The following is a 19,034-nucleotide window of genomic DNA, read 5'->3' on the forward strand; positions in this document are numbered from 1 at the left end:
CGTCAGAGTAGGGGAGACCGGGGCTAAACAATCCGTTTTTTTTCGGTGCCGATTTTTAACAACAAAATAAATAATTGTAGTTAAATGTGGTATACCACTGTAAAGAGTGAACCTTTAGCTACAAAATTTATATAGGAAATTTTTGTCTACGTCGCTTTGTTTAACCGGTATAGAGCAAAAACGACAACGGTGAAAAAATTGAAATCTAAAAAATGCCGGGGTATAACAGTCTGCACTGCATTTTCAATACATATACGTACATCTAATCCTAAAAAATAATAGGATACATGCAATAATTGTTTTTTAAGAGAAAAATATAAAAATTTATTTAAAATTTTTATGCGAAACATTATTAAAAAATAGTTATGAGGGTTCCTCTTTCCACAGAAGTCACTCGCCCGACTTGTTTCACTCCTCGACGTCCGATGACTCTATTCGGTGTCTGAACGGTTGTAATTCCCGTCTCATCCATATTCCATATGCAGTGAGCCCAAAAATGGCTTGGAAATGCACCCGGACTGCTTACTGACCGATTAGCCCCAAACACAAGTTTACGGTTTGATCGCCCACGAAATATTAGACATCAACGATAATGAAAAAACTACACTGGATTCGTGTTCAGCATGCATTACTCTTTATAATCACGTACCTCGAGATTTGGAGAGCAAATATTATTGCAGATATTACAAAATTTCCACGCGCAGAAAATGTAACTTTTACCTTTCAAAAACACGTTTGCCCTCGTAAAAATCATAACACGGCAGGTAACCTGCCGAAACTCCGTTGGTCACATGGGTACTATAAGCAGCGTTTACAATGTTAATAGCGAGTTCGCACAATATACAGGTTCCGAGATATTTGATTAGACGTATTTACCCCGTAGACGTTTTAGCCCCGGTCTCCCCTACTTGCTTAATTTGCAACGGCGCAATAAATGGTTGTCGAACGTTGGTCCTCAAATCAAGGTGGGTCAATTAGTTTTGTGTCGAGAAGATGGTCTACCACCTCTGACATGGTCTCTCAGGCGAGTACAAACAGCATTGCCAGGAGCGGATAAAATCGTTAGAGCGGCAGTTATAAAAACCTCCACGGGAGAATATAAACGTCCTGCGATTAAACTTTGCGTATTACCAATAGAAGATTGCTTAAATGATGATGAGCGTCCGTAATATGTATTGTTATTTTCTAAGTTGCGTGCGTATACTATAGTCGAGCCATCGTTAGTTTTTAAGTTGCGTGCGTATATGTATATTATTTAAGCCACCGTCAATTTGAGTTTAGGCGTTATTGTAATGTTGATAACTCTAGATTACCAAGGCGCGCGGTATGTTAGAGCGTAGAGTGTATCTTTAAGAATTTTTATATTTCGAGAGATTTTAAGGCACCGCGATTAGGCGACATGTGTGCCGCTAGTGCCGTTGCGGCGATAGTTAGTAAGTGCGCGATTCCGCCGTTAGGCGAAGCTGCTGTGTGTGGCAGTTGCGATCGGACGAGGCTCTTGTACAAACGAAAGAACAGTAAAAGATTTCAGTAAAAAGTATACAGTCCACTTTAATCAAAGGAAACTCACTATCACGACGAATAAGTGCATTGCACAAGCTCTACCATCGAGAGCTATAACAAGCAGTATAACAGTGACTTTGCTACTTTTCAAAAAATGGTTTGTGAGATACACCTTTTTTTATTTTTTAATATTTTTTTTAGATACGCCTAATGAAGCAGGAGCTATACGTTGGCAAGCGCTTGCTAAAGGTTTTGAGGTATAAAGGAGTTTGTAAAGAGTCTTAGTGTTTTGGGCTTGTTCTGTCTATAACGTAATTGTAAACGGACTAATTGTATATTTATGATTAATAATGTAATAATACAGTGCTTCGAATTAATATTCGGACATCATAATACTTGAAAAAAATTAATCCGTATATTTATTTAAGAAATTTTTTTTTTTTTTTAGTGAGTTGAAGCACAAAAAGATACCCTACAAAATATTGAAGTTATAGTAATTTAAGTCATATGTAAATGTAATTTATAAAAAATATATTTTTTGTTAAATGTCCGAATATTAATGCAAGTCACTATATATATAATTGTATAATTGTTCTAATTTTAAAATAAATTATTTTTACAATATATTCTTTATCCTCTTCTAAAAAGGGCATGTCATCGATACTCGAATCTATCGAAATATTGGGTCTGTTTTCTATTACTGAACTGGCTGCACTAATTCAGAGTTTATCTTTTTTACTCCACATTGGAAGGGAAAAGATAAACTCTGAACTAGTGCAGCCAGTTTAGTAACAGAAAACAGACCCATTGTTGTCGTTTTTCCGCGATGCCGATTGGTTATCTTGTTGCGCTTACTTCATGAGCGGCTGTCATGGCATATTTTGACAGTTGTGTGGTTAATAGTGTAATAGTAACAGTGAAATATTAAAGTTAAATAGAGCGCGCGTAGCGCGTCACATGTCTAGTTTTAAGTAAAGCCGCCATTTTAGACTTGTATACCGGTACGAATTAGGCCGGTATTCATAGTCGGTTCTTATATTTAAGACCATCTTAAGTACAATCTTAAGATGTCATTAACCAATCACAGAGCCGTATTAGCATCTTAAGATATTACTTAAGACGGTCTTGAAATAAGATCTGATTATGAATACGGGCCTTAGACGCGAACTCTATCCCCACCTTGCCGCTGCCGCCATTTTATGATCGTACGCCCTGCTATTGACCGCCGTATAGACCGAGAGCTGGCTACGAAAATACCAACGTCATTTGTTTAAGGAAATTTTCAACCTCAAACGATTGTGGCAATGTTGCAAATCAAGAAAGCGCAAGTCTGGCTGCTGGCCGGTGGTGCGTTTAGCGGGGGCGTACGCCCTTAGCTGTAAAATATCGAGGATGAAAAACGTCATATGTGTACGGCTAAAAATTTTTTTGCGTGTACTATATAATATTGTAAAGTACTTGCAAATGTTGCCAGACCTGTAGGTGGGGTCTAAAGTATTGCCAGATCAGGGTATAACTGCTTAAGGGGGTATACCACCTTTGAGCATGAAATTTAACCTCTTTTTCACGATTTTTTTTACATATAAGGAATAGAGCAATCGAAAATCGGCTTTAAGGGGTCTTTTTATTATACATTGAAGATGTAAAAAAAAATTTTTTTGTATATAAAATTATTCGTATATAAAATATACACCCTGTCAAAAGAGGCCGTGTGCGTCCAGCTGGTGTACACGATTTCGGCTGACTGGTATGACCTAGAACAGAAATCCAAAAAAATTCTTAATCTGTGATAGATTGGTTATGGAGATACGTAGGATTTTTGAAAAATACTGATTTTTGCGAAATTGACACTAATTTGAACAAAAGTGTCCAAATTTACACTGAAAAATCGTGTATAAAATAGGTTCCCAAAAAAAAACTAACAATCCAATTTAAAAACGGCTACGTACCTCCATAGCCAATCTATCACAGATTAAGAATTTTTTTAGATTTCTGTTCTAGGTCATACCAGTCAGCCGAAATCGTGTACACCAGCTGGACGCACACGGCCTCTTTTGACAGGGTGTATATTTTATATACGAATAATTTTATATACAAAAAAATTTTTTTTACATCTTCAATGTATAATAAAAAGACCCCTTAAAGCCGATTTTCGATTGCTCTATTCCTTATATGTTAAAAAAAATCGTGAAAAAGAGGTTAAATTTCATGCTCAAAGGTGGTATACCCCCTTAAGCAGTTATACCCTGATCTGGCAATACTTTAGACCCCACCTACAGGTCTGGCAACATTTGCAAGTACTTTACAATATTATATAGTACACGCAAAAAAATTTTTAGCCGTACACATATGACGTTTTTCATCCTCCATATTTTACAGCTAAGGGCGTACGCCCCCGCTAAACGCACCACCGGCCAGCAGCCAGACTTGCGCTTTCTTGATTTGCAACATTGCCACAATCGTTTGAGGTTGAAAATTTCCTTAAACAAATGACGTTGGTATTTTCGTAGCCAGCTCTCGGTCTAGTAGAGTTAGCAGACAAATTGAATATTTTTCAATTATTCTTTTTCATATAATTTGGGAATCATATAGGGAAGTTTAAGAAAATTGTTTAAACATTTGGGTAATAATATTTTTCTGTTATTAACAAAATTTTATCGAGCGTCAAGTTAACAGATAGCGATTATGTTTAATGTTTACTATGAATGTGATGACGGGTGTAGTAATAACAGTATTCGGTTTTTCTGAACAGAGAAGTGAAGTCTTTAATTGCACAGACCACGATACAAACGTTAGCGACGACAGTGGATAAATCTTTGAGGAAGAGCGGGAAGGCTCAGGGAAAAACATAAACTACACTGGGCAACAAAATTATCGCAACAAAAATTTACGTAAAAAATTTGCCCAACTTCAAATAAGCATAACTCCGCGAAAAATTGTCGTATCTGAAAGATTTTTTTTTCATTTTAAAGGGTGAAGTCTGTATTTTAAGGAACCATTGTTAGATTATGAATTTAGCCTCCCGCTCTCCCGCCGTTCTTCCAAAAGTAAGGACGTGTTACGTCTCCAAAAAATTGCATACTTTGACACATTCTACGGAGTAGAATGAATTTTTTTCGTAACTATCATGGCAACCATCGTAAAATATGGACTTTTCCCTGCAAATTAAAAAAAAATTAAGTCTGTACGATTTTTTTTCGCCGAGTTATGGCTTATCAAAGTTACCTATGCATTTTTGTGCATTCAATCACCGCCAACATTAGTATTACCCGATGAACACTACGGGGACGTTATTGGTCGGATTTTGCCTATCGTGTGTGTGTGTGTGTGTGTGTGTGTGTATGTGTTAGCAGAGATTTGGGCACACTGATTTTCATTCAAACGAGGAATTGTTACGATTTTGTCGTTTGTTTTCGAATTAACGATACAATACAGTGATTGCAATACTGTGAAGTTATACTTACAGAAGTAATGTTCTGTGAAGTTACTTACTTCAGTATTACAAAACTTCACAGTATTGCAGTCACTGTATTGTATTGCTCATTCGGAACCAAAAGACAAAATCGTAACAATGCCTCGTTTGAATAAAAATTAGTTTGCGCAAATCTCTGCTAACACACACACACATACACGATAGGCAAAATCCGACCAATAACCTCCCCGAAGTGTTCATCGGGTAATACTAATGTTGGCGGTGATTAAATGCACAAAAATGCATAGGTAACTTTGATAAGCCATAACTCGGCGAAAAAAAATCGTACGGACTTAATTTTTTTTTTAATTTGCAGGGAAAAGTCCATATTTTACGATGGTTGCCATGATAGTTACGAAAAAAATTCATTCTACTCCGTAGAATGTGTCAAAGTATGCAATTTTTTGGAGACGTAACACGTCCTTACTTTTGGAAGAACGGCGGGAGGGCGGGAGGCTAAATTCCAAATCTAACAATGGTTCCTTAAAATACAGACTTCACCCTTTAAAATGAAAAAAAAATCTTTCAGATATGACAATTTTTCGCGGAGTTATGCTTATTTGAAGTTGGGCAAATTTTTTACGTAAATTTTTGTTGCGATAATTTTGTTGCCCAGTGTATATAAAACTAGAGGCGAACCTGAATAAACTAAAATGTATTGGCTACAGCGTTATCTATAAAGACCTTATAATGATTGCACTGAATTGTCTCTTTAATAGAATGGAATCGATTGGAAATCATTTGGGGATGACATCTTCATTGTAATTTTTATTTAGGAAAAGTCGCTTTTTTGTAATTTAAATAAATCTTTGTATTAAAAATAAAAATAAAAATAAATTTAGGTCTCTGTTCTTTTTCGCTGCACTTCTGCACTTGTGCAACAAGTTAACTTATTGCTGCAGCGAAAAAGAACAGACCATTATCGGCAGTAGTGTGAAAATTACATATTTTTCGGAGGAGCAGCGAGTAAAACTATGTTGATAAAAGGAACGCATTCGAATTAATTTATCCTATATATAAGAATTAATTTTTATCTTTACTTCACTCAGTGTTTTCAAGTGATACAAGTTTGATCGCATTGAGGGCGCTTTATGGGAAACACATGTTCAACCGAAAATGGATTTTGAATGATATAAATATTATAAAATTTATCCTGTTCAACGTTATTTTAGCTTTAAAGCACAAGATTCGTTGCCCTAATTTAATCAATCAAGTGCTTAATTCATTTGAAGTCTATAGTAATCCAGCACAGAGTTTATGATGTCATTAATTGCTTTTAGTGCAATCAAATTTGTATCACTCGAGAAAGAGAAAACGCTATTGCAAATTTGTATGATCCTAAATAGAAAAAATAATTAATAGTAGTTAATTAGTAGTAATTAATTTAACTATAATGTGATTATTATTATTATTATTATTATTATTATCAATATCAGAATAATAAATATTTTTATTATTAAACACAATAATGATTCCCACACCTCCGTCTTTTAGTAAATATTTAAATTAAAACTATATTTTTTTTCTTTTAAAGTAATAATAATAATAATTATTATTATTATTATCAGAATAATGAATTTTATTATATTTTTTATGCAAAAAAGCTGTTTCATGTTTAATCTGTATACATAGATATACACACTGTTGATAATATAACCTAGGTAGCACATACACGTTTCAGAGAGTTCCGCTCGAACCGTCGTGCGAGTCGGACGTGTTTCGCATAGGTCCCGCTGCCTACAGTTTGATTAGTTACAGTCACGGGTGTGCTAGTACCGTTTTTTGGTGGGGTCCTCGCGGGTGCCCACGTTTTCGGGAGGGTTTGATATATTGATATTAAGTGCTCCCCTCTCGGAGGGGGAGCGTTTAGTCTAATTAGCTCTCAATGGAGATCTCGAGCTCTGATAATGCGCAAATTGAACGTGCCGGCTTGAACGCTCCGGATGACGAGTCGCATTGTGTTAAGAGATTTAAAACGGGTGTATCGGAGAAGGAGTATTGTTTAGGAGTGACTAGCAATTTATGTATATATATTCCATTATAATTATTATTTTATTATATTTCATTATTATACGTTCATGAGTCTAATTTGCGATATAGAATATATCGATTCTTGATTAATGTCTCGATATATTCAACGCGTTCCAAGGAGCGTGCAACGCGTTCGCGGAAAACGTTCGCCAATAAGAGCGTCTCACGCCTCCCTCTCTCAAAACCGACTTTCGGCTGATCGATGGACATCGGTAGACAACTGATTAGACGAGTTCTATCCTTCAAGCGAGCGTGTTGCGAGTTGTAAATATTAGCCTAGTCGTTCACCCGAAAGGCCTTCTAGAACATTCGCGGGGAAGTCGAACGCGAGCTTTCAAGTACGAGAACGCGAGCGCGAATACCGGTGCGAAGCTGTCGATGCAATCTCGGAGTGCAATCGAGGTCGCAGTTACGCCGATTTGGTGATCGCGATCATCCTGCCGTTCCGGTGTCAAACGCGCCTTCTTACGACTGCGCGAACGCTTAATTTGACCCTTCACACTGTGAGTGCACGCTGTGCGCATACGACTGCATAACGACGATCTGTGAAGGCCTGTGCCGCAATTCGATTGATGCTAGACTTCAGTGCTTGTAATAAATTGAACTTATTATTCAACCAACGGACATTCGGTTAATCTAACATTGACCTTCGCTCCATCCATCGAATCATATTTACATCTCTTGTCCTACCACGCGCTCCAAAACATCTCGCTCCAAAGTCACATCTCTCTTTCTCTCTCGCACTCTCTTGCTCCCGTCGCTCTCACCTCTCGTTCTCTCTGAGCGATCCCGGCGTCTCTCTCGTTCGCCGCGACAAATCATGCTCGCGCGCGAACAAGTATGATAAAATAGTTCAGGAGATTGTGAATAATGAGCAAATGGACTCAAATCGGTCTGCGAATATTAATTGGCGTAATAACTCGTCTAGACTCCAGAGGGAAAAAGAATTCTCCAAGAGGCGGAACGTGACCGATGTGGATTTTTCGGTCGAGAACAAAATGGAAGTAGATATAGATAATTCGCTTAAGTCTTCAAACGCGGTGGGTCGTGAACTTTTTATAAATAAAGCAGCCACTCAGAGTAGTCTATCGAATGTAGTTAATAATAAGACGCACGAGGATCTTACGTCCGGACCTCCTAACGATCACGTGAACACTTCGAACGAACCGCGTGTTCTCAACGTGGAAACTTTAGATATATTTATTGACAAGGAATCATACGATGTTTTCGATTCCACTCTACACAAACGCTCTCCTAACAATAATGTTGACGCGCATCGATATACTAGATTTGACGACGACCATATAGGTAAAGCCAAGATTATTCTGCGTCTTCCTGTAGATCAGTCGACTACTAGAAAAGGCAAAAATAGAATAAAAATTTGGATGATCCTTTCTGAACTGCAGATATGTCCGTCTGTTTTAGAAATGATTAATCATTTCTCAGCAGAGGCGGAGTTTGATAGCTTCTGTGATGCCAACCGGGCGCTCGAAACGATCGATAAGTTGCACACCCCTAAAATAAAAGCATATGTGGAACAACGTTCTTTCATCTCTAAGGGAGTCATTTCAGATTGGCCGTCGTCGATCCCGGACCTGTGGGCGGTAGTACAGGATAAATCCAATATTATCAGACTGGAGAGGATGTATCACCGTAAATGGGACCCCTCCGCTCAAAAATCGTCGTTGATTGCAACCGACAATATTATCATCACTTTCAAATCTCAGAAGATCCGGGATTTAGCCATCTTCAGGAACGGCGTTGGACTCAGAGTGAGACCGTACGTACCTTTAACCCGACAGTGCTTCAATTGCTTTAGATTTGGCCATACAAAGGCTGCATGTAAAAGGGAGACTCGCTGCATAATATGCGGTGACAAATCTCATGGGCAATGCGAGAAGCCTGTGTGCTGTTACAATTGCGGTGGTCAGCATAAATCGACTTACCGTGGATGTCCTATGCATGAAAAAAATAAAAACATTAATGTAGTTATGGCCTACAATAATATTTCTTTTCATAGCGCACTGCGGATTGTTGAGGGTAAATCCCCGCCCCCTGTAAGTCCTCACGATAGTATGGTAAACCCGGCGGCATGGCCTGAGCTACCGGCCCGCAGGGGCGCTTCTCTAGCGGAGAGCGGCGGCGGTACAAGACCGCAACGTGACATGAGGACGTCATTCGATCGTGTGGATGTGAGCCGGACGAGAATGAGAATGCCTGCTGCAGGTGGCATTGGTAATTATTTTGGCCGATTTAATGTCCGGGCGGAGGATATAACAAGAGACAGAAGAGGATTAGCCCTGATTCCTGCGGGTAGTGGTGCCTCGTGGGCTCAGGTGGTGCAACGAGAGCCTGAGGAGGCCCGAGCCGCCCCTGTTCGGGGCTCCGCGGCAGAGATTTTGGATAACATTCTTCAACTGCTTCAGGGGTTCCCTGCGGCCCGAGATTTTGTGATGGATGTTCTTTCGCATGCTCCTCGTGCGTCGCGAGTTGCGCCGTTTCGGGGCAGGGGGTGTGAGGATGATTTTATAGTTGGCAGAGAATGGCATAGGAATAAAGGTAGAGAGCCTGACATGGTCAGCCTGACCAGGCATGACCTTCCCCCTACAGCATAATTCCAGATTTTATTATGGAATTGCCGGGGTTTTCGCAGCTGCAAGGAAGAATTATCCAAGCACACCATGGATTTTGATATCGTCGTCTTGACGGAGACTAGATGTACCGGCTCCAGAAGAGTTACTCTCTCTGACTTCAATACCGTGAGTAGCAGTAATAGACTCGGAAGTGGTGGGGTATCAGTGTCGTTTCGTAAACGTCTGGACTTCGGGATTATCCCCCTCTCGACGGCTTTCCCGGTAGGTTATGACGTCATATGCGTAAGGACTAATAACCTGTCTCGTAACTTTAATATTATCGCTATCTACAGACATCCCAGCGAACCTATGGCTGGACGGGATTTATGGCCCATTTTTGACGCTATCCGCGACAGCAATCTTGACACCGTCTTTGTGGGCGACTTCAACGCCCATAATGTATTATGGAACTGCCCGTCCACCGATGCCAGGGGTGACTTATTAAACGATTTGATGGACAACAAGGGCTTCATATGCGTAAATCTTAATACGCTTTCCCGATGTGGCACCAGAGGTCAACGTGATTCTAATTTGGACCTAATTTTTGGCACGGAACGTATCGCGGGTGAGATCTCGTATCAACAAGTATAGATGGGGTAGCGACCACTACCCCATCTCCTTCTCTTTGGACAGTCGCCCTGAGATCTATAGGAAAGTCACGAATCGAATATCAACCAAGAAGACGGATTGGCGCCGGTTTTGTGAGCTGGTCGACAGGGAGGTGGTCTCTTCCCTGTCCCCGCAGGCTGAGATGTTGGTAGAGGACTTTGAAAATTATTATATTCATTTTATCGATATCTTGAAGAATGCTGTTGCGGCCGCCTCGGGCAGGCGGGGGTGTGTGCCGTCTACCATGGCTGATCCAGTTAAAAGAAAACGTTCGCACCGATGGTGGGATGCTGAGTGCGACGAGGTTATGGGCGACAGACGGGCTTCCCTCGCGGCCTTCAAGCAATCTAAGAGTCTTCGTGACTGGCTGGCTTATAAGAAGGCTACTGCTGTGGCCAGGCGCACAATCAAGCTCAAGAAGAAGGCCAGCTTCGAGAGTTTCTGCAGTGGAATAGACAGGTTCACTAGTCTTTCGTACGTATGGAATACCATGCGTATTATGAAGAATGCTAGTAGAAATGTAGAGTGGAACTCATGGCCCACGAAAAATAGAGAGGAGGTGATCAGGTCTACTATTGATGACTTGGCCCCGCCACATGTTGGCGTTGAGCCGGTTACCGACTATGGTGAAAGCTGTCCTGACGATGAACTGGAGGCGCTTTTTTCTCGCTCGGATTTCGATAGAGCGGTGGAGTTAATTAGAAGAGACTCGGCCCCTGGATTGGACGGTATAGAATATAAAATGATTAGGGTTCTTCCGGAGTCTGCTAAGGTATGTTTGTTGGCCATTTTCAATCGTGTGTGGGCTTCAGGGGTGCTACCTCGTGACTGGCTAGATTACCAGGTTATCTTTATAGACAAGATTGGTCGGGAGAAGGTGCGCCCGATATCGCTATCGTCTTGTATCGGAAAACTAATGGAGAGAATAATTAACGAGAGACTCATTTGGTGGGCAGAGAGGGAGGAGAAGTTCAGCCCCTCACAAAGCGGATTTCGTAGAGGAAGATCATGTGCAAACAACTTGGTAAGGATTGTTGCGGATACCAGAGCGGCCATGTGTGTGGGCAAATACACTCTGGCTGCGTTCCTCGACGTCTCTTCGGCGTACGACTGCGTTGATTACAGGATTATGCTGGACAGACTGATTGCACTTAACTGCCCTCCCGCTATAGTGAGATTCGTCAGCAACTGGCTGTATCGGAGAAGAGTCCGATTCATTATAAACTCTCGTGAGTTTGTGGATCGGTATGTCTTCAAGGGGCTCCCGCAGGGTGCTGTCCTGAGCCCGGCACTATATTCGTTGTTCACGCAGAGCCTGTGCTCCGACCTTCCGGAGGGCGTTGAGGCAGTCGAGTTCGCCGATGATGTGGGACTGTATGTTTGTGGATCCAACCGTGAGCGCAACCGCCATCTCTTGCAGCGGGCGGTGAACATAATTGCTGAACGACTCCGTAACATGGGGCTGGATTTAGAACCGAAGAAGACGGTCCTCGTCGAGTTCTCCAGAAGTGGATTTATTGACAAACAAATGAGTATCCGCATTGGCGACTGCGATGTCATTAACTGTGGTGCGGCAAAATTCCTGGGGATCTGGCTGGACAACAGGTTGAGATTTGATAGACAGGTGCAGGAGCTGAGGGGCAAGGTGAGCCGTGCCAATTCGATTATTAGGTATTTGTGTGGCGTTTCTAAGGGTATGGAGGTGAACACCGCCTTGATGTTGTATAAGAGTCTAGTAAGATCCATTACGGACTACGGAAGCTTTGTTTTTTTCCCAAGAGAATCCCTGTTGCAACTCAAGCTGGAAAGAGCCCAATTTTTGGGCATACGTACGGCGTTGGGATACAGAAACTCTACTCCTAACAATGTAATTGTGGCCGAAGCAAAGGTTAGACACCTTAGAGATCGAGCGATGCTCTTGGGCACAAATTTCGTCAATAAGGCTTTAGCCTATAATCAAAATGGATTATGTGGCAAAGCTTTAGGGTTTGCTGGAAGGGGAAAACTTCATTCGATACAGACAACCCACCTATAAGCTTTCGCTTCTACCGGAAATTTGGAAGAGGACCGCACGATACAAACAACAGATTGGCCCTCCAAGAAAATTTGAAATTTTTCAAGAGTCTTTTGAGGCGCATTCCTTTAGGCCTACTGTGGACCTGACTATCGGTGTTGAAAGAAAAAACGAAGAATTCTCAGATCAGGCTCTCTTACTTAAGATTATTGAGAAATATAACTGTAATCCGGATCCGGAAGTTATATTCACGGACGGCTCGTTCGGCGACTCCTTTAGATCCACGGGCGCTGCAATAGTGATCTGTGATCAGGATGAGGCTTATAAGATGAGTCTGCCTCAAACTTGCTCCTCGTATACTGCTGAAGCTTTTGCTGTTCGCGCGGCCCTCCAGATGATGCGTATTCAGAGTGATGGGAGGAAAAGCGAAATTGTCATTTTGTCCGACTGTCAAGCGGTGGTTAAAGCAATTTATAATAACCATCTGAACGTACATAAAAACAAATATATCACGGAGTCCAGACTACTCATTTATGATTTGGAGAAACATCATGGTAAAAGGATCATACTGGTGTGGATTCCGGCTCACGTGGGAATTCGTGGCAACGAGATGGCGGACGGCTTGGCTAGGAAGGCGGCGGAGGAGGGGGCCGACCCCTCCTAATTGGTTCCGGTGGGGGACCTGCTCCCCAGCGCCAGAAAGGAGACGTGGGACGCTACACAGCTATCGATTATTCGGGAATCATTGCAAAAGGGCATCTTCTATTTTGATCATTTCTATGACCGTGCGTCCACTAAGCCATGGTTCAGCAAGGTTAGAGCGGAAAGATTTTTTGTTACGTTGATAAATAGATTGAGAGCTAACCATTACAATCTTGGTTCATCTCTCAAGAGAAAAGGTTATATCGACAACGAGAGATGCGAATGTGGTTGTGAATGCGAGGACATACATCATGTGATTTTGAGATGTTGTAAATTCGATGAATGGAGAGCTGTTATGGACATTGAACTGAGAGAAGCGGGTTATATGGAGGAAATAGATATCTTTCGCCTTATTCAAGCTAGAAATTGGGACGTTTTGTATATAATTTTTAAATTCATTAAGCATACGGGCAAAGTGATTTAGTGTGTTTTAGTAATTCTTAGGTCTAGACTTTATGTGCCAATTGCCGCGAGCACAAGGCACCTTTCCGTCCTCCCCCGAGGACACCAACGAAAATACCCCTACACGTTTCAGAAATGTTTTATGAGCGTTTTTCCGAAACGTTTTATAACCGATTTCTAGAAACGTTTCTCATGAGTAAAAATGTCCATTCGAAAAACGTTCGATGGAACGTTTCTTTTCCGATAAAATAACGTTTAAGATCTATTATAGAAACGTTTTATTTTAATGATAAAGACATTTTAGATAAAGACATTTAAAATTTTTACTCTTTACGTCTTTTGAACGTGTTTATGACGTCTTTGAGATATGCGTGAGAATGTTCTAGAAGCTTTATGCATGATACCATCTATGACGTCTATTCTTTTTTGAAGAAATTCCTGAACAGCACGAGGATTCTCTAACTCCTTAAGGGTCGACAGGAGTCATTTATTACTAGAATCGTAAAATCCGTATTACGGCCAAAATAATGAGAAAATCGCACTTTAACTATGATATTCGTAATCAGCAGCATCGCCTTCAAGCTGCTACAGAGCGATTTTTTGAAAAAATGGTCAAAATAAAATTTTTGATACCGAAATTGTCGTTAAGGAGTTAGAGAATCCATGTGCTGGTGCACATTTTGTGCAATAAGTTAAAGTGAAACAAAATATATTTGTCTCACTCTAACTTAATTGCATTACTGATGTGCACCAGTTCAGGAAGTTCTTCAAAACGGGACACACGTATAAATGTTCTTTCAATTGTCACGTTCAGCAAAACGTTTATTTTGCAACTGTTGGAAGTTTTCTAAGCTCAGATTTGTCCGATGAGAAATATAGATTAAGACCGGTAGGACAAAATAAATTTAAGTAAATAAGTGGATATATGTGCATGGATAAAATGATTTATTTTGTGCAATAATTAGTGCAATATAAATTTAAATGTTTTAAAAAAGGCTGTTAAAGCTATTATGTATATAGATAAAGCAAATTATAATTTTGAAAGAAAAAATTTAACAAATAGGTATTTTTGTTAACTGTAAAAACGTAAAAAATGCGTTTCTTAAATCATGGTTTTAAAAACATTTTTGTTCAAACGTTTCTTAATGGTTCTTTACGGTTATGAAACTATGTATACGTTCAAAAAACGTATATGAAACTAATATGTGCTACCTGGGAAATAATATGAAGGTGTATAAGACCTAAGGCATTTTTTATTTTTGTTTTTAATACAAAAATTTATTTAAATTACAAAAAAGCGACTTTTCCTAAATAAAAATTACAATAAAGATGTTATCCCCAAATGATTTCCAATCGATTCCATTTATAGTAAACATAAAACATAGTCGCTATCTGCTAACTTGACGCTCGATAAAATTTTGTTTACCCTTAAATGCCACCCGGGGTCCAGCGGACCCCAGACCCTTTAGAATGATATATTTTCAAATGTTCCCGTCAAAAATGGAGCTCATATTTATTTATTTATTATTTTTTATTTTTTTGATTTTGGAGCCAATATTTTAACTGTTGGCAATCTTAATTTTTTATACTATGTTGAAATTGAAATTTTAACAATATAAGCATTTTATTCTCTTTTCTAAGCCTTGAACAACATTGAAAATAATTTTCATAACTAAATATCAAAAAATCAATAAGTAAGGAGACATTTTTCATGCTGGGGTCTTTTAGACCCCATGTGTCATTTACGAGATTCTTGAGAGGTGTGGCATTTAAGGGTTAATAACAGAAAAATGTTATTACCCAAATGTTTAAACAATTTTCCTAAACTTCCCTAAATGATTCCCAAATTATATGAAAAAGAATAATTGAAAAATATTCAATTTGTCTGCTAACTCTACGGCGGTCTGCTATTGGTCTATAACCGACCAATCAGAAGGAGAAACAAGTTCGCGTCTCTCTACCACCCGAGCGGCCACCCGGATTATTCCGTTCCAGCGGACGTATACTGACACGACCCCTGAGAAAGTGGACGTCAACTACGTTGTTACGCTCGGTAATGCTGGGTCTACAATGCGAGTCGCAAAGTCGTGTGTCGCAAGAATTGACCAATCACAGTCGATTATTCTCCTCAAATTCGACTGTGATTGGTCAATTCTTGCGACTCACGACTTTGCGACTCGCATTGTAGACCCAGCATAACGGTACACACATGGTTCGTGTCCGTGCTATGGTTCGTGTCCGAACTACTCAGATGGAGGGTATATGCTAGTTGACTGACTCGGCACTCGGCAAGCTTCGAGCGGGGAGAGAAGGGCAGACATACGATCTGCTGCCTCCTTCTCTCGACGTAGCTGCTTAGCACGCGCCGGCTATGCCACCAATGCCACGCATTTCGGGTATCGCTCCTCGTGTCTCGCCGAGTGCCGAGTCTCGAGTTGGCAAATCGATGATGCGCTATACGTTACATTTACGTATTACAAATTTTAATTTTTATATTTATAAATAAATATATATATATAGGGGAGACCGGGGCAAATCGTGACATTTTTTGGTTTTGAATTTTTTCTGAGATAAGTATTTGAGATAAAAATACGTTTTAGCCGGTTTTTTCATCGTGCAACCTTCTAGTTTTCAAAAAATATTTATTTGTGTCTTTTCATCACATTACTTTTAAAGTAGAACACGAAATGCCTCACTCTGTCTCGTGTCACGAATTGCCCCAATACCGGGGTAAATCGTGACAAGGCACGGGGCAATTCGTGACAATTCTTCTTTCAACGGGTTTCAATATCCGAATTCGTCCTATTTTCATGATTTATATCAAAACGTACACTTACTCACTCAAAAAAGGTTTTTATTAATCAAATTGTACATTAAATGGAATAGGAAGGGCAAAAAATCGTTAGGCTTCGCTTTCGTCGTCTTCCGAACTGCGAGTAACGACCTTTCTCGGGCGTCCACGTCCTCTGCAAGCTGGCTGTTTCTTGGGGGGCTTGATCCTTATATTCTTTTTTTTATTTTGTACTCTTTCGTCATTTTCGTCAACAAGTGCATCGAGTTCATTAGCGTCAGTCAAAATTGCACTTCTCTTTCGTTTTCGTCCTCTTGTCGTGACTTTCCTTTTGCCCGCTTTTGAAAACGATCGAAGGGATTGTTTGAGGCCCTTGACACATCATTTTCAGTTGAGGTACCTGGCTGTGGTTGGTCATCTCCATTCCATGCTCGATCAGTGACTTGACCGGGTAAAAAATCGATTTCACCAAAAACGTCAGGATTGAAAGGAAAGATTCCTGCTGCTTTGAATCCGGCCCTGATGTTTGTACTTGTTGTGGCTAAAGGCAAAGAATCGGTGACGATCGAAGGGATGTCATATATCGTCATCGTTTCCCCAGGATTGTTCACGCAATGTGTCACGAATTACCCCAGGCGGTCATGTCACGAAATGCCCCAGCGTCCCTTTTTATCTTTCGTGGTCCGAAAAACCCAGACACGAAATAAATGCTTGCAACCTGCGTTACACATGTGTGTGTAAATGCCAGGTGAACAAGTAAAACTTACCGTTTCAAATCTGGAAGCAATTGCTTCGTATTGAATACAAAATATCCGTGGATTCAAAAATTTACTTTTACACGAGGTAAACACTTTTTCCGCCACTGACAACGAAACATAGTAGATACGCACACCGAATTTTGTTCTAATATAGAAGACCATTAGACCCATCTATGGTCTGTAATACAGGTTTCTACCAGCAAATGCATAGAAGTTATCCGCGCGGGAAATTTTTCGTATTGTCACGAATTGCCCCGGTCTCCCCTAATATATATTTGAAATATAAAGATTGCAAATATAATTAATTAAATAAATATTTATAAACATAAAAACTAAAATTCGTAAATATAATGTATAGAAATCTCCGTTCTGGCCAATATGCTTTTCTATCTAAAAAAAGTCTTACATTAAAAACCTTTACTTTAGCATAATAGTATTTAAATTTAATATTTAAATAGATAATAATAATTATATATTAACTATATCGAGAAAAAAAGGTAATTTATAATGTTTTTTTTACTCTTATTAAATTTATATTAGCTATGAATGTTTAAGCGGCCAAATCACGAGAACAAAACAGGGGGATATTGGATTAAAATAAAAACAATTTATTAAATAAACAATACACATGGTTAACGTTTCGACTGTACTTAGTCTTCTTCGGAACAGATTACTACGAAAGAAGAAGATAAATATCAAAAAACATGATAATTAATGTTCAAGTTAAAGTACTAAAACATTAAAAATTAGTCTAGACTAAAACATTAAACAATCACCTAATAATATAAACAAAATAAACAATAATCTAATTGTATCACAAATATAAAAACGCCGGAATAATCGAATGAAACCATGACAAGATAAATTTATATTTATATTGAGAAGTGGTAAAATCTCTTCCGTCAGGAAGAGAATGTAAAAAATTATTAACGGGGGTATTCTAATTTAAAAGATCTTCAAAATAGATATTTTTCAGGAATTTTTTATAGGAAAACGAAGAAAGTGAATAACGTTAAACTTTGCATGTTCTCTTCAACTTATTTTAAAAATTTATTTTATTTTTTAAGTAACAAAAATGCTTTTCCTTTCTATATTATAGATATTCTAGTCACTAGAAGGTATAAATGACAGACGGTATAAATAATTCTAGCTGTTCTAGGTATCTGAAACGCAAAAAGCTAAAATTTTCTTATTCAGAAGAAGTATATGTGGCTATCGTCTGAACTAGAACTAAACCAATATTTCCATTCTAGGCGGCCTTTTTATCAAAAATATTCTTAATTAATATTAAATAAACCATTTACGGTCTGAGCTTGGATTTTATAGTAGCCTAATAATATTTTTTATATACTATATTCACATATTTTTTTCAATCTTAATAAACTACGCGCCGACTAACTTGTCAGACTTACAACACAGCTCCTATTAGAGTAGTAAAATCCCCTCACTCCCCTCTAATTGAATCGATTTAAATAATAGTAAAGAATTTACTACTCCAACAGGAGCTGTGTTTTAAGTATGACAAGTTAGTAAGCGCGCAGTTTATTAAGGTTGAAAAAAATATACGTGTAGTACATAAAAAATATTATTAGGCTATTAAGATCCAAGCTCGAACCGTAAACGGCTTATTTAATATATTGATTGATTGTATAACGGTCATAAAACGGTCTTATTTCTCTTATATTATTAAAAATATTATAACTTTTTTTTAAATTTTGTTAGTATTTTATTAAAAGAAAAAAAACTAATACGTATAATGTTTATTCTAGTTCAGACAATAACCACACTTATTCTGAATAAGAAAATTTTTTGTTTTTGGGTTTCTGATACCTATAGAACAGCCAGAATCATTTACTCCGTCTGTCATTTACACCTTCTAGTGATCAGGATATAACATAGAAAAAAATAGCATTTTTTTTACTTAAAAAATAAAAATATATTCTTAAAATAAGGTTAAAGAACATGCAAAGTTTAACGTTATTCGCTTTCTTTGTTCCGCTATAAAAAATTCCTATGTATGAAAAATACCTATTTTTAAGACCTTTCAAACCAGAATACGCCCTTAATTTATTGTTTGTTATTAATATATTGTTATTAATTATATACATATAAGTATTAG

The 19,034-nt window shown here is 38.8% G+C and overlaps 1 protein-coding gene and 2 long non-coding RNA genes across 5 annotated transcripts in view; 2 read left to right on the top strand and 1 right to left on the bottom strand.

The window, feature by feature from the left end:
- Nucleotides 1-19,034, bottom strand: part of LOC139783289 (xanthine dehydrogenase-like) — an 81,188-nt gene that overhangs the window by 47,259 nt on the left and 14,895 nt on the right. The window lies entirely within an intron of this gene.
- LOC139783292 (uncharacterized) lies at nucleotides 7,536-9,455 on the top strand. Of its 2 annotated transcripts, none has more exons than XR_011721191.1 (3): nucleotides 7,536-7,597; nucleotides 8,579-8,786; nucleotides 9,027-9,455. It is a non-coding gene; the product is annotated as an uncharacterized lncRNA (long non-coding RNA). The 2 variants fall into 2 exon arrangements; XR_011721190.1 differs by lacking the exon at nucleotides 7,536-7,597 and adding an exon at nucleotides 8,087-8,314 and having other exon boundaries at nucleotides 8,413-8,786.
- Nucleotides 11,368-14,709, top strand: LOC139783291 (uncharacterized). Its single transcript, XR_011721189.1, has 2 exons — nucleotides 11,368-11,893; nucleotides 12,028-14,709. It is a non-coding gene; the product is annotated as an uncharacterized lncRNA (long non-coding RNA).

This window comes from Temnothorax nylanderi, unplaced genomic scaffold, assembly GCF_030848795.1.
Source record: "Temnothorax nylanderi isolate EJ_2023f unplaced genomic scaffold, tnyl_v1.0 TNYL_tig0486_pilon, whole genome shotgun sequence".
NCBI classification, from domain to species: Eukaryota; Metazoa; Arthropoda; class Insecta; order Hymenoptera; family Formicidae; genus Temnothorax; species Temnothorax nylanderi.